Source organism: Pristiophorus japonicus, chromosome 8, assembly GCF_044704955.1.
Source record: "Pristiophorus japonicus isolate sPriJap1 chromosome 8, sPriJap1.hap1, whole genome shotgun sequence".
NCBI lineage: Eukaryota > Metazoa > Chordata > Chondrichthyes > Pristiophoridae > Pristiophorus > Pristiophorus japonicus.
Genome location: NC_091984.1, coordinates 155027525 through 155041434, shown reverse-complemented (window position 1 = coordinate 155041434; position 13910 = coordinate 155027525). Strand labels below are relative to the sequence as shown.

Genomic DNA, 13910 nt, shown 5'->3' with positions numbered 1-13910 from the left:
ACTGACAGCACTGTGGAAGTCCCTTCACCTCACGGATGACAGTACTGGGAGACCCTTCACCACACGGACTAACAGCATTGTGGGACACGCTTCACCACATGGAGAGCACTGTGGGAGACCCTTCACCACACGGACTAACAGCATTGTGGGACACGCTTCACCACATGGACAGCACTGTGGGTGTCCCTTCACCACATGGACAGCACTGTCGGAGACCCTTCACAATACAGACTGCGAGCATTCTGGGAGACGCTTCACCAGACGGGCTGACAGCACTGTGGGAATCTCTTTGCGAATGTTTAAAAATGTGTAAAGTCGAGAAGTTGAGGAAGTGAAAATTATATATGGCCAGTATAAGCTAACAAAGAATTCATGGTGGAATAGCCATGACATCTCAGACTCCAGACTGCAAAATGTTACAACACTAACACATCTTGAAACAAAACCCAAAGCTTGCAGTAAAACCTCAAGGTCTTATTAAATCATGTTATTAATCTTAAACATTAATAGAAGGTCTTTCTTTAAAATCAGACCATATTTAGGTCGGCTTATGAGTGGACAAAGGGAAAGAGGGATCAAAAGGGATATGCTGAACTAGGATGTCAGTCTAGCCCTATCTTGTTATTTTTGGCGAAAATGTATAACTGTCGACCCTTTACATTGTAACGTCACTTTGTCCGTAGGAATTGGGTTCTATCAGAGTTGCATTCCTTCTGTCTGATAAGGTCCCCGATCGGGATTTGCTTTTTAAATAAAAGCTTGCTTTGTTTAAAGCGCAAACGTTATTCGTTTCAGTAATTTTGCTAAGCCAGATTGAGGTAAAAGAATCCAGAAATCAACACCTTTACCACACAGGCTGGCATCACTGTGGGAGACCCTTCACAATGCGGACTGACAGCACTGTGTGAGACCCTTCACCACACGGACTGACAGCACTGTGGGCGTGCGTTCAGGACATGAACAGCACTGTCGGAGACAATTCACCGCATGGACGGGCAGCACTGTGGGAGACAGATCACGACACGGACTGCCAGCACTGTGGGAGTACTTTTACCATACGGACTGAAAGCACTGTGGGAGTCCCTTCACCACACTATCTGAAACCACAGTTGTAGAACCTTCACCACACGGACTGACAGCACTATGGGAGATCCTTCTGCACACGGACTGACAGCACTGTGGGAGACACTTCACCACACGGACTGAGAGCATTCTGGGAGACGCTTCAGCAGACATACTGACAGCACTGTGGGAGTCTCTTTGTGAATGTTTAAAAATGTATAAAGTCGAGAAGTTGAGAAAGTGGGAATTATATATGGACAGTATAAGCTAACAAAGAATTCATGGGTGAATAGCCATGACATCTCAGACTCCAGACTACAAACTGTTACAACACTAACACATATTGAAACAAAACCCACAACTTGCAGAAAAAGCTCAAGGTCTTATTAAATCATGTTATTAATCTGAAACATTAACAGATGGTCTTTGTTTAAAATCAGACCATATTTAGGTCGGGTTATGAGTGGACAAAGGGAAAGAGGGATCAAAAGGGATAGGCTGAACTAGGATGTCACTCTAGCCCTATCTTGTTTTCTTTTGCCGAAAATGTATAACCGTCGTCCATTTACAATGTAACGTCACTTTGTCCGAAGGAAGTGGGTGCTATCAGAGTTGCATTCCTTCTGTCTGATAAGGTCCCCGATTGGGATTTGCTTTTTAAATAAAAGCTTGCTTTGTTTAAAGCACAAACGGTATTCGTTTCAGTAATTTTGCTGAACCAGATTGAGGTAAAAGAATCCAGAAATCAACATCTTCACCACACAGGCTGACATCACTGTGGGAGACCCTTCACAAATCGGACTGACAGCACTGTGGGAGACCCTTCACCACACGGACTGACAGCAAGGTGGAAGTCCCTTCACCACATGGACAGCACTGTGGGAGACCCTTCACCACACGGACTGGCAGCACTGTGGGAGACACTTTACCACTCGGACTGACAGCACTGTTGGAGACCCTTCACCACACTTACTGAAACCACTGTTGTAGTCCCTTCACCACACGGACTGACAGCACTGTGGGAGACCCTTCTGCACACGGACTGACAGCACTGTGGGTGTCCCTTCACCACATGGACAGCACTGTGGGAGACCCTTGACCACACAGAGTGGCAGCACTGTGGGAGACCCTTCATAATACGGACTGACAGCACTGTGGGAGACCCTTCACCACACGGACTGACAGCAATGTGGAAGTCCTTTCACCACACAGTCTAATGGCATACTGGGAGACCCTTCACCACACGGACAGATAGCAATGTGGGAAACACTTCACAACACGGACAGGAAGCAATGTGGAAGACACTTCACTCGACGAATAGACACCACTGTGGGAAACCAGTCACCATACGGACAGCACAGTTTGAGACCGTTCACCAAACGTACTAATAGCACTGTGGGCGTCCCATCACCACGCAGACTAACGGCACAGTGGTGACCCTTCACCACAAAGAGTGACAGCACTTTGGGAGGCACTTCACCACACGGACTGACAGCAGTGTGTGTGTCCCTTCAGCACATGGCAGCACGGTGGTAGCCACTTCATCACAAGGACTGGCAGCACTGTGGGAGATCCTTCACAATATGGACTGACAGCACTTTGTGAGACTCTTCACCACACGGACTGAGAGCAAAGTGGAAGTCCATTCACCACACAGTCTAACGGCAAAGTGTGAGACCCTTCACCATACGGACTGACAGCACTGTGGGCTTGTCTTCAGCACATGGAATGCACTGTGGGAACCAATTCACCACACGGACTGGCAGCACTGTGGGAGACACTTCACCACACGGAATGCCAGCACTGTGGGAGTCCGTTTACCATACGGACCGAAAGCACTGTGGGATTCCCTTCAACACACGGACTGGCAGCACTGTGGGAGACACTTCACCACACGGACTGACAGCACTGTGGGAGACAATTCACCACACGGACTGATAACACTTTGGGCGACCCTTCACCAAACGGACAGCACTGTGGGAAACCTTTCACCACAAGGACTGACAGCACTGTGGGAGACCATTCACCACACGCACAGACAGCACTGTAGGAGACCCTTCACCACACAGACTGACAGCACTGTGGGAGACCGTTCACCACACGGACTGACAGCACTGTGGGAGACACTTCACCACACGGACTGACAGCACTGTGGGAGACACTTCACCACCCGGACTGATAAAACTTTGGGCGATCCTTCACCAAACGGACAGCACTGTGGGAAACCTTTCACCACAAGGACTGACAGCATTGTGGGAGTCCATTTACCACACGCACAGACAGCACTGTCGGAGAGCCTTCACCACACGGACTGACAGCACTGTGGGAGACGCGTCACCTCACGGACTGACAGTACTGTGGTAGACCCTTGACCACACCGACAGCACTGTGGGAGACCCTTCACCACACGGACGGACAGCACTGTGGAAGTCCCTTCACCACACGGACTGACAGCACTGTGGGGATCATTTCACCACAAGGACTGACAGCATTGTGATAGACCCCTCACCACACCGACTGAAAACTCTGTGGGAGACCGTTGACCAAAAGAAATGACAGCACTGTGGGAGTCCGTTCACCACACGGATTGACAGCACTGTGGGAGACCTTTCTGCACACGGACTGACAGCACTGTGGGAGACCCTTAACCACACGGACTGACAGCTCTGTGTATGTCCCTTCACCAAATGGCAGCACTGTGGGAGACCCTTCACAATACGGACTGACAGCACTGTGGGAGACGCTTCACCACGCGGACAGCACTGTAGGAGACCCTTCAGCACACGGACCAACAGCACTGAGGCAGTCTCTTCACCAGACGGATTGCACTGTTGGAAACCATTCACCCCATGGACAGACAGCACTTTGGGAGTCCTTTCACCACACGGATTGACAGCACTTTTCGAGTCCCTTCACTAAACGGACAGCACTGTGAGAATCTATTCACCACACGACTGACAGCAATGTGGGAGACTCTTCACCACATAGAATGACAGCAGTGTTGAAATCCTTCAACCATGGACTAACAGCAGTGTGGGAGACCTTTCAACACACGGACTGACAGTGTGGAAGAACTTTAGTTCACGATATAGGAAGGGGTTAAATTTCTCTCTTCCTTTTAGTAAGTTTAATTCTGTGCTGAGACTGCAGAATCCTGCAAGGCCAGAAAATACTTGATGTCTCTTCTTTGTTAGAAAAGAACAGATAACATGAAAGCTGTACATCTGGTATTTGTATATGTTAAGATACCCCCATTGCCTGGACAAACTGATTTCTCTGATAAGAGGGGCTTTTAGTGATGATCTTGCTGACCCTCGAAAAGATTGAATAATGACGTGACAAGATACTGTTGGGCTGTGTAAACTGACCTTTGTGCCCTGTTTAGAATTGGTAATGTTCCTGAATAATGTAGGTGTCAATTGTAGAGATAAAATTCCTTTTTTTCTGTATAAAGATGGAACAAGTTTCTATAGAATTTCGGAGTATTGCCTTGGTAAGGACCAAGCAGCTCTCCGAGATATCTCGCCTGTACATATTAAAGAATCTCTTGAAGCAAGACTCTGAAATCTCCGCTTGAGTTACTTTAACTTAGAAATTTCCTCGACAGTTTCTGGCGTAGTCTGCAGGACCTCTGATAACGAGATCCCAAACGAACAAAATTAAAAGTAAAAAAAAGAAAAAGAGGAATTTTAAAAGGATTTTCCTAGCTTAAGGGGGAAAGTGCCTAGGCTGTCCTAGAAAAGGGGGCAAGCCGCCTAGATCCCGGAAGGGTGAGGCATAGGGTAGCTACCGTAAGAAGCTAAAATAACAAGAAAGCTAAAGGAGACCCGAGCAGAGCCGAAAAGAGACACCGGTGAGCGCTTTGTAAATACTGTGTGTGTATATATTTTTGTGGGCGTGTCTTAACCTCTCGTTTCAGGAAACACCGTGAGAAACTGCACCCGGAGAGAATGGGAAACAGCTCTAGTCGAGCAGGATGCTTGCGTCCAGTTCCTAGAAAAGGGAAGAAAACCGACCCTCCAACTAAAAGAATGAGTATGCAGCGTAAAACTGAAAAAAGGATTCGTAAGGTAGTAAAGCAACGAGAGAAGGTAGGAGATCCAATTGTGCCACCCGGCTCGCCGGCGGACACTGTAATTAAAGAAACAGGAGATGACCGATACGCGGTAACGTTTAGTAGCGATTTATATGGTTGGTCTGATGGGGACTGGCCATATGGAGGAAGTTTTAAATTGTCTTTAATCGAAGAATGGAGGAAAATAACTAAGGAAGGGGGAGGAGACCCTACTTGGGACAAAGATTATATGGATAAATGTTTTATTAAATGGCTAGAGGTTGCAAAAAGACATCAGCCTCCGAAAGTAAAAATATCAGAGAATAAATCAGGAGAGAAAGAAAAGGGGGAGCCAATCTGAGAGCTGGTATGGTCCTAAGGTCACAAACAACCCCAGCTCAGGCAGAAGCCGACTCTACCCTCCTCCTCCAAAATCCCCGAGTAATGATAGGAACCACAGCGGTTTTAAAACCCTGGTCTCCGGGAGAGGCCAGAGATATGATCTCTGCAGCCCCAAACCCGGTAAAGAAACCTGTTGCATTTCATAACTGGCTTGAGCAGACCTGTACAATTTATAATCCGCTACCAGGGGATGTTAAACTATTATTACAAGCAGCGTACGGATCTTCCTGGCAGGGAGTAAAAGATATGTTCCATATCCCGCCCGGAGAAGAAGGGGATTGGAGAGCTAATAATGATTTGCTAAATGAAGGAAACGAATCTTTAACACACTGGCTACAGAATAGAGGACGGAATGCAATTCTACAAGGGGCTAGAAAACATGGGGATATAGGGGAGGTTACTCGCTGTTTGCAGAAAGCGGAAGAATCAATGATAGATTTCGCAGCCAGGTGGAAAAATAGCTGGGAGGAGTATGCAGGAATACCCTTAGATACGAATGAACCTTTAGCAGTACAAACACTGCTGAACTGCATGTTACCACAGCATGCAAAGACCTACAAAATTAAAGTTTTAGATTGGCAAGGAAAAACCTGGAAAGAGACAGTCACTGTCTTGGCAAACATGGACAGGGAGGGATTGTTCAATTACGTAAGTAAAACCAAAGCAACAGGTCAATATTACCAGCAGAGAGGCGGAGGGCAGGCGCAGAATCGAGGGGGATTTAGGGGTAGAGGAAGAGGAAGAGGACAGTGGTCACAGCGAGATCGCTCTCAAGATGAGTGTAGAAATTGTGGAAGAATAGGGCATTGGGCTCGCGACTGTAGATGCCCGCCCAAACAGAATAGAGGGTTGCAAGGGAACTTTTCCGAACCTCCACCTCCACCAGCCCCTCAATTTTCCTTTTCTAACCCCAATCCGTATCAATCAGCATAGGGATGCCCCAGAGGCATAACGGTACAGGCAGCGACTCTTCGCTTATCAACGGACATAGAAGAAAATCCCTTAGCAATACTAAAAGTAGGAAACACTTATGTAAAGTTCCTGGTGGATACCGGCGCCACTATGTCCTCTGTACCGCCCTCTGTGGGATTACCCGTAAGCAACACCACTGTTTTAAGCATGGGTGTGGCCGGCGTCCCCTTGAAAGATTTTTTATCCGAACCTACTAAATTGACAATTGAAGGACAACAAGTTAATGACGAAACCCTGATAGTCTCTAAGACAACGCCTCTCCCTCTATTAGGAAGACAGACTTTGTGCAAACTAGGAGCCACAATATATTGCACAAAGGAAGGGATGTTTATGGAGATCCCTCCAAATAACATTCATCAGTTCTTTAATGGGATAGAAAGAGAGAAAGAGGAAAAGAATGAAGAAAGTGCTGCCCTTTATAGTTGGCAACTGAGTGGCAACTTCTACTCCCCCCTGATAAAAGAGGCAGTGGAAAACTTAAAGATTAAAATTGACCCTAATATTAAAGAGTTATTGTATATCATCTTAACAAGCTTTGAGGCAGTTCAGCTTCACTGTACAGCCTGGTATACTCGACACAGGGCTGAAGACTATCAGCGCTTTGTGCAACCGTTCTTAAATAAAAACGAAGTAATAGAAGCTACTCCCCACATTTATTTCGGATCTGAAGGGTTGGGGGTGGCCGTGGAGCTAACACCGTTACAACAAAAACGATTTAAAGAAGAAAATACGACACCCCATCTGACATTGGCTGTAAAGCCCCCAGCAAAACCTAAAGACATGGGCGGGATGATCTTAGACATAGAAGAGAAAAGACAGCGACCAGGTTATCAACCATGGGCGATGATAGAACTGCAGGATATACGGCTAGAATTTATCACCCGTGACAGAGGAATTCTCCACTGGGAGAGAAAAGGGCACGATGCTACGTTTGAAAAACAGCAACCCCCCGGACAAACTAGCCCTAACATACCAATGGCACTGAGTCAAGTGTCCCCCGAACTCTGGGCTAAACATAAAAACCATGTTGGACAAGTCTAATGTATGTGAATGAAAAAGAAGGATTCGCAACAGCAGTGTTAACCCAAGAACATGGTGGGGGAAATAGACCAGTTGCTTATTATTCGGTAATGCTCCCCCCAGTAGTACGAGGAATGCCTGCTTGTCTGCGTGCTGTAGCCGCTACTGCGGTCATGGTGGAAAAATCAGTACCAATTGTATTGGACTATCCGTGCACTGTTATCACCGCGCATGCGGTGATGTTATTGTTGAATTCCGCAGCAACTCAGCATTTCACAGCATCCCGAAGGACAGGCTACGAGGTGCTGCTGTTGTCACACCCTAACTACACTTTTCGCCGTGCGCCTGCAGTAAACCCTGCTGTTTTTGTTCCTACCAGCTCCACTAGAGAAATAGAGGACCCAGACCAGCACGACTGTCTGTCAACAGTGGAGATGGCTACCATGCCTAGACCAGATTTGCTTACGGAACCAATGGACAATCCCGATCTCATTCTTTATACAGATGGGTCGTCTCACAGACCATCAGACAATTTGCTCCTGGCAGGCTATGCTATTGTGAACCCATATGAAATTGTTGAGGCATTTGCCTTGCCCCCCGGAACCTCGGCACAGGCAGCTGAATTGTTCGCCCTAACTAGAGCATGTATATTAGCTAAAAATCAATCTGCTAATATATATACCGATTCAAGATATGCATTTGGTGTAGTCCATGATTTTGGACAACTATGGAAAAACAGAGGCTTCATCACCTCTGGCGGGAAGCATATTAAGCACTCACAATTAGTGCTTAACCTGATAGATGCCATTCAATTGCCAAAAAGGGTTGCTGTTATTAAATGCGCAGCCCACACAACTGGTGAAGATGAAGTATCAATAGGAAATAGGAGGGCCGACGAGGCGGCCCGACGAGCCGCTTTGGAACAGACGTGCTGCCTACAGGCAGCCTCAGTCTCCCCTCTGCCAACACTGAGCGCCCAACAACTTGAAATAGCACAGCAACAAGTTACAGTGCAGGAAAGAAAAACATGGGAGAAACAAGGATGTTTTTTTTTTAAAATAATATCTGGACCCATCCTGACGGACGAACTGTATGTCCCAGGTCTTTGTTTTTGCCCTTGTCTCGCCTAGCTCATGGTCAGGCTCACATGGGCAAAGGAGGGATGATACATGCTATCAATGCGCAATGGTATGCACCAGGAATAACAGTAATAATTGAGAAAATTGCTAAAACCTGCCAAATTTGCCAACAAAACAATAGAGGAAAGACGCCTGCAGAATATGACCATCTACCCCAACCAAGCATGCCCTTTGAAAATTTGCAAATTGATTTTGTCCACATGCCTCCAGTATTAGGCTTTAAGTATCTATTAGTAATAGTAGATATGTTTACAAGGTGGGTAGAGGCATATGCAACAAGGAAGGATGATGCCCGAACAGTAGTGAAGATCCTATTTAAAGAAATAGTGCCAAGATATGGGATACCTATGGGAATCAATAGTGACAGAGGAACACATTTTACAGGAAAAATAGTGCAGAATCTAGCCGAAGCGCTAGGTTTCCAGTGGAAATTGCACATACCGTATCAACCTCAGTCCTCAGGCATGGTGGAAAGAGTCAATGGAGTGATAAAGTCCACCCTTACTAAAGTATGTCAAGAAACAGGTCTAAAATGGCCAGATGCCCTTCCATTGGTACTATATACCATAAGAAACCAAAAGAACCGAAATACTGGTTTGACACCCCATGAAGCCTTATTAGGAAGGCCAATGCCTACTGGTGTGAAACCGCCACTAGGAGCAGAAAAGGTAGCATTAATTTGGAATGACGAAAAGTCGCTAAAATATGCTCAGGCCATGTGTGAAATAGCGAGAAGCCTGCATGAGCGAATAAAACAGACCCAAGGGAAACATGCACCCTTTCAGGCCGGGAGAGCAAGTATTAGTGAAAACTCTAAACAAGGAATCTTTTTCTCCTAGGTGGAAGGGACCATATCAGATAATCCTCACAACAAGAACCGCCCTGAAACTGGAAAAACATCCAAATTGGATACACGCCACCCGATGTAAATACTACCTTCCAGACGAAACACAGCAAGAAGAAGAAATACCGAGCTAGGGCGGACACACCCCGAAAAGAACTGTACTCATCCCCTTTTGTTTCTACCGAGCCAGGCTGGACTAAGAGCATAATACCCCGAAGTATCAAGCTAGATGTCAGAACTTGCCTGTATACCAATTTGGGTCTTTATCTTGTGGATCACTGTTACTATTGTACTAGTAAGCTATTATTTTAACGAATTGGTTCAGGAGCATTATAGAAGAAAACAAAGAGAGGAAGATGAGGAAGGACTCCTGGCAAAACTATCAGGGGACACTGGGTATGTTAATCCTTCTGGCAGTGGGAAGAGTTAAAACAGAAGAAAGGTTTATAAAAGAAGGTAAAATATGGAAAGGAGAAATGGCCTGGGGCACGATTGACAAAGCAGGACAGCAGGACACTTATGTATGTTCGGAAAAAGAGGATTGCAAAGTGGGGAAATTCACAGTAAGGTGTGAGGCCTGCGGAATAGGGGTGGACCCAAGATCAGGGGAAGTGAAAATAACCAGTGAGGAAGGATTTAACATAACCTTGAAATGGAAGGTACATATGACATGCCTGACCAGCAAGGAAATAGCTGAGAGCCAAGAAACTAATGGCACGTTTTGTGACCCCGAAGAAGATTGTCATTTTAAAATAGAAAACAGAGGATGGGTAAAGTGCATGAACCGTACAAAAATACTACATGGGGGAACCTATATTAAACAGTGGACACATAATAAAAATAGGCATTCCCCCAGAGATCCGGGCCATTTAAAACGGATATTGACCACCTGCATATCGGTAGTAAGATCCCCAGGTATAGTAAATTTAACCATACAAATCCTATATCCGCTAAGGGAGAGGGATGGTTGCAACACGACCAGTGTTGGAGTCACACTGGACCGATCCTTGAGAAAAAAGCGAGACGTGCTGGGAACTGTATTAGGTGGGGTAGGAGTAGGAATGGGAGCCTTGAACACAATAGATATAGAGACCCTGCAAAACAAAATCCAGGTTGTAGGAGGACTAATAGGAGAAAGTATAGAGTTGAGAAACGCGTGGGATGAAGGGCTACAGCAACTACAGGTATCTGGCTACATAACAGACAAAATGACAAAGAAATAGAAAAGGCATTGTCCAAGCGGGGCAGAGATATTCACCAATTTGAGATAGAAATGAGTTTTAAAAAGGGACAATTAGTACGAATAGCAAACACAGTTACCTCTATAACAGCGCATCACTGGTGGGATATATTCCTAGGCTGGTCCCCCAGGGCAACAGCGGTATTAAAACTGGCAATACACCCGATAGTAGTACTTGGTGTAATTTTGCTGATTCTGCTGCTAATTGTCTGTGGAATGGGGCTGAAAGTAAGATCCCTGTTAGGACAAGTAATGAACCTAGTAGAAAAAATAGAGCAGAAAAATGTGATCGTGAAAGGAAGGTTAAACAGAATAGAGGGACAGTTAGATGACTATAATGAAAAAGAATGTTTAGAGATGAGACCTTACCCCGAGGGGTATGAGCCTCCCTTTTCTTTCTAAGAAGGAAAGCATGTTGATCATTAAAGATAAAAGATCAACAAGGAGGGAGTTGTGGAAGAACTTTAGTTCACGATATAGGAAGGGGTTAAATTTCTCTCTTCCTTTTAGTAAGTTTAATTCTGTGCTGAGACTGCAGAATCCTGCAAGGCCAGAAAATACTTGATGTCTCTTCTTTGTTAGAAAAGAACAGATAACATGAAAGCTGTACATCTGGTATTTGTATATGTTAAGATACCCCCATTGCCTGGACAAACTGATTTCTCTGATAAGAGGGGCTTTTAGTGATGATCTTGCTGACCCTCGAAAAGATTGAATAATGACGTGACAAGATACTGTTGGGCTGTGTAAACTGACCTTTGTGCCCTGTTTAGAATTGGTAATGTTCCTGAATAATGTAGGTGTCAATTGTAGAGATAAAATTCCTTTTTTTCTGTATAAAGATGGAACAAGTTTCTATAGAATTTCGGAGTATTGCCTTGGTAAGGACCAAGCAGCTCTCCGAGATATCTCGCCTGTACATATTAAAGAATCTCTTGAAGCAAGACTCTGAAATCTCCGCTTGAGTTACTTTAACTTAGAAATTTCCTCGACAGACAGCACTGGAGGAGTCCCTTCACCACAAGGACTGACAGCAATGTGTGAGACCCTTTGCCATACGGACAGCACTGTGGGAGTTCCTTCACAACTCGACTGACAGCACCGTGGGACACCCTTCACCACACGGACTGACAGCACTGGAGGAGTCCCTTCACCACAAGGACTGACAGCAATGTGTGAGACCCTTTGCCACACGGACAGCACTGTGGGAGTTCATTCACAACTCGACTGACAGCACTGTGGGAGACCCTTCACCACCTCGACTGACAGCACTGTGGGCGTCTCTTCACCACACAGGCTGACAGCAATGTGTGAGGCCCTTCACCACACGGACTGACAGCACTGTTGGAGTCCCTTCACCACCCATACTGAAACCACTGTTGTCGACCCTTCACCACACGGACTGACAGCACTGTCTGTGTCCTTTCACCAAATGGCAGCACTGATGGAGACCCTTCACCACATGGACGGGCAGGACTGTGGGAGACCCTTCACAATACGGACTGACAGCACTGTGGGAGACCATTCACCACACGGACTGAGAGCAATGTGGAAGTCCATTCACCACACAGTCTAACGGCAAAGTGGGAGACCCTTCACCACCCGGACTGACAGCACTGTGGGCGTGCCTTCACCACATGGACAGCACTGTGGGAGACCCTTCACCACAAGGACTGACAGCACAGCGGGAGACCATTCACCACATACAGGGAAGCACTGTAGGAGACCCTTCACCACACGGACTGACAGCACTGTGGGAGACCGTTCATCACACGGAGAGACAGAGCTGTGGGAGACCATTCACCACACGCACAGACAGGACTACAGGAGACCGTTCACCACACGGACTGGCAGCACTGTGGGAGACCCTTCACCACACGGACTGACAGCACTGTGGGAGACCCTTCACCACACGGACTGACTGCACTGTGGGAGACACTTCACCACACGGACTGATAACACTTTGGGCGACCCTTCACCAAACGGAGAGCACTGTGGGAAATCTTTCACCACAAGGACTGACAGCATTGTGGGAGACCATTTACCACACGCACAGAAAGCACTGTAGGAGTTCCTTCACCACACAGACTGACAGCACTGTGGGAGGCCCTTCAGCTCACGGACTGACAGCACTGTGGCAGACCCTTGACCACACAGACAGCACTGTGGGAGACCCTTCACCAAACGGACTGACAGCACTGTGGAAGTCTCTTCACCACACGGACTGACAGCACTCTGGGAGACGATTCACCAGAAGGACTGACAGCACTGTGGGAGACCCTTTAGCACACAGACCGACAGCACTGAGGCAGTCTCTTCACCACACGGATTGCATTGTGGGAGACCATTCACCACATGGACAGACAGCACTTTGGGAGTCCCTTCACCACACGGATTGACAGCACTGTGCGAGTCCCTTCACTAAACGGACAGCACTGTGGGAATCTATCCACCACAAGACTGACAGCACTGTGGGAGACCCTTCACCACATGGAATGACAGCAGTGTTGAGATCGTTCACCACGCGGACTAACAGCAGTGTGGGAGACCCTTCAACACACGGACTGACAGCACTGAGGGACACCCTTCACCACACGGACTGACAGCACTGGAGGAGTCCCTTCACCACAAGGACTGACAGCAATGTGTGAGACCCTTTGCCACACGGACAGCACTGTGGGAGTTCCTTCGCAACAAGACTGACAGCACTGTGGGAGACCCTTCACCACCTGGACTGACAGCACTGTGGGCGTCTCTTCACCACACAGGCTGACAGCACTGTGGGAGGGCCTTCACCACACGGACTGACAGCACTGTTGGAGTCCCTTCACCACACATACTAAAACCACTGTTGTCGACCCTTCACCGCACGGACTGACAGCGCTGTGGGAGACCTTTCTGCACACGGACTGACTGCACTGTGGGAGACCCTTCACCACACGGACTGACAGCACAGTCTGTGTCCTTTCACCAAATGGCAGCACTGATGGAGACCCTTCACCACATGGACGGGCAGCACTGTCGGAGTCCCTTCACAATACGGACTGACTGCAATGTGGGAGACCCTTCACCACACGGACTGAGAGCAATGTGGAAGTCCATTCACCACACATTCTAACGGCAAAGTGGAATGCCCTTCACCACACGGACTGACAGCACTGTGGGCGTGCCTTCAGC

General features: G+C 47.2%; 1 long non-coding RNA gene across 1 annotated transcript; it reads left to right on the top strand.

The window, feature by feature from the left end:
* Positions 1 to 5061: 5061 nt before the first annotated feature.
* LOC139268198 (uncharacterized) lies at positions 5062 to 11679 on the top strand. Its single transcript, XR_011593984.1, has 2 exons — positions 5062 to 5153; positions 9489 to 11679. It is a non-coding gene; the product is annotated as an uncharacterized lncRNA (long non-coding RNA).
* Positions 11680 to 13910: the final 2231 nt, after the last annotated feature.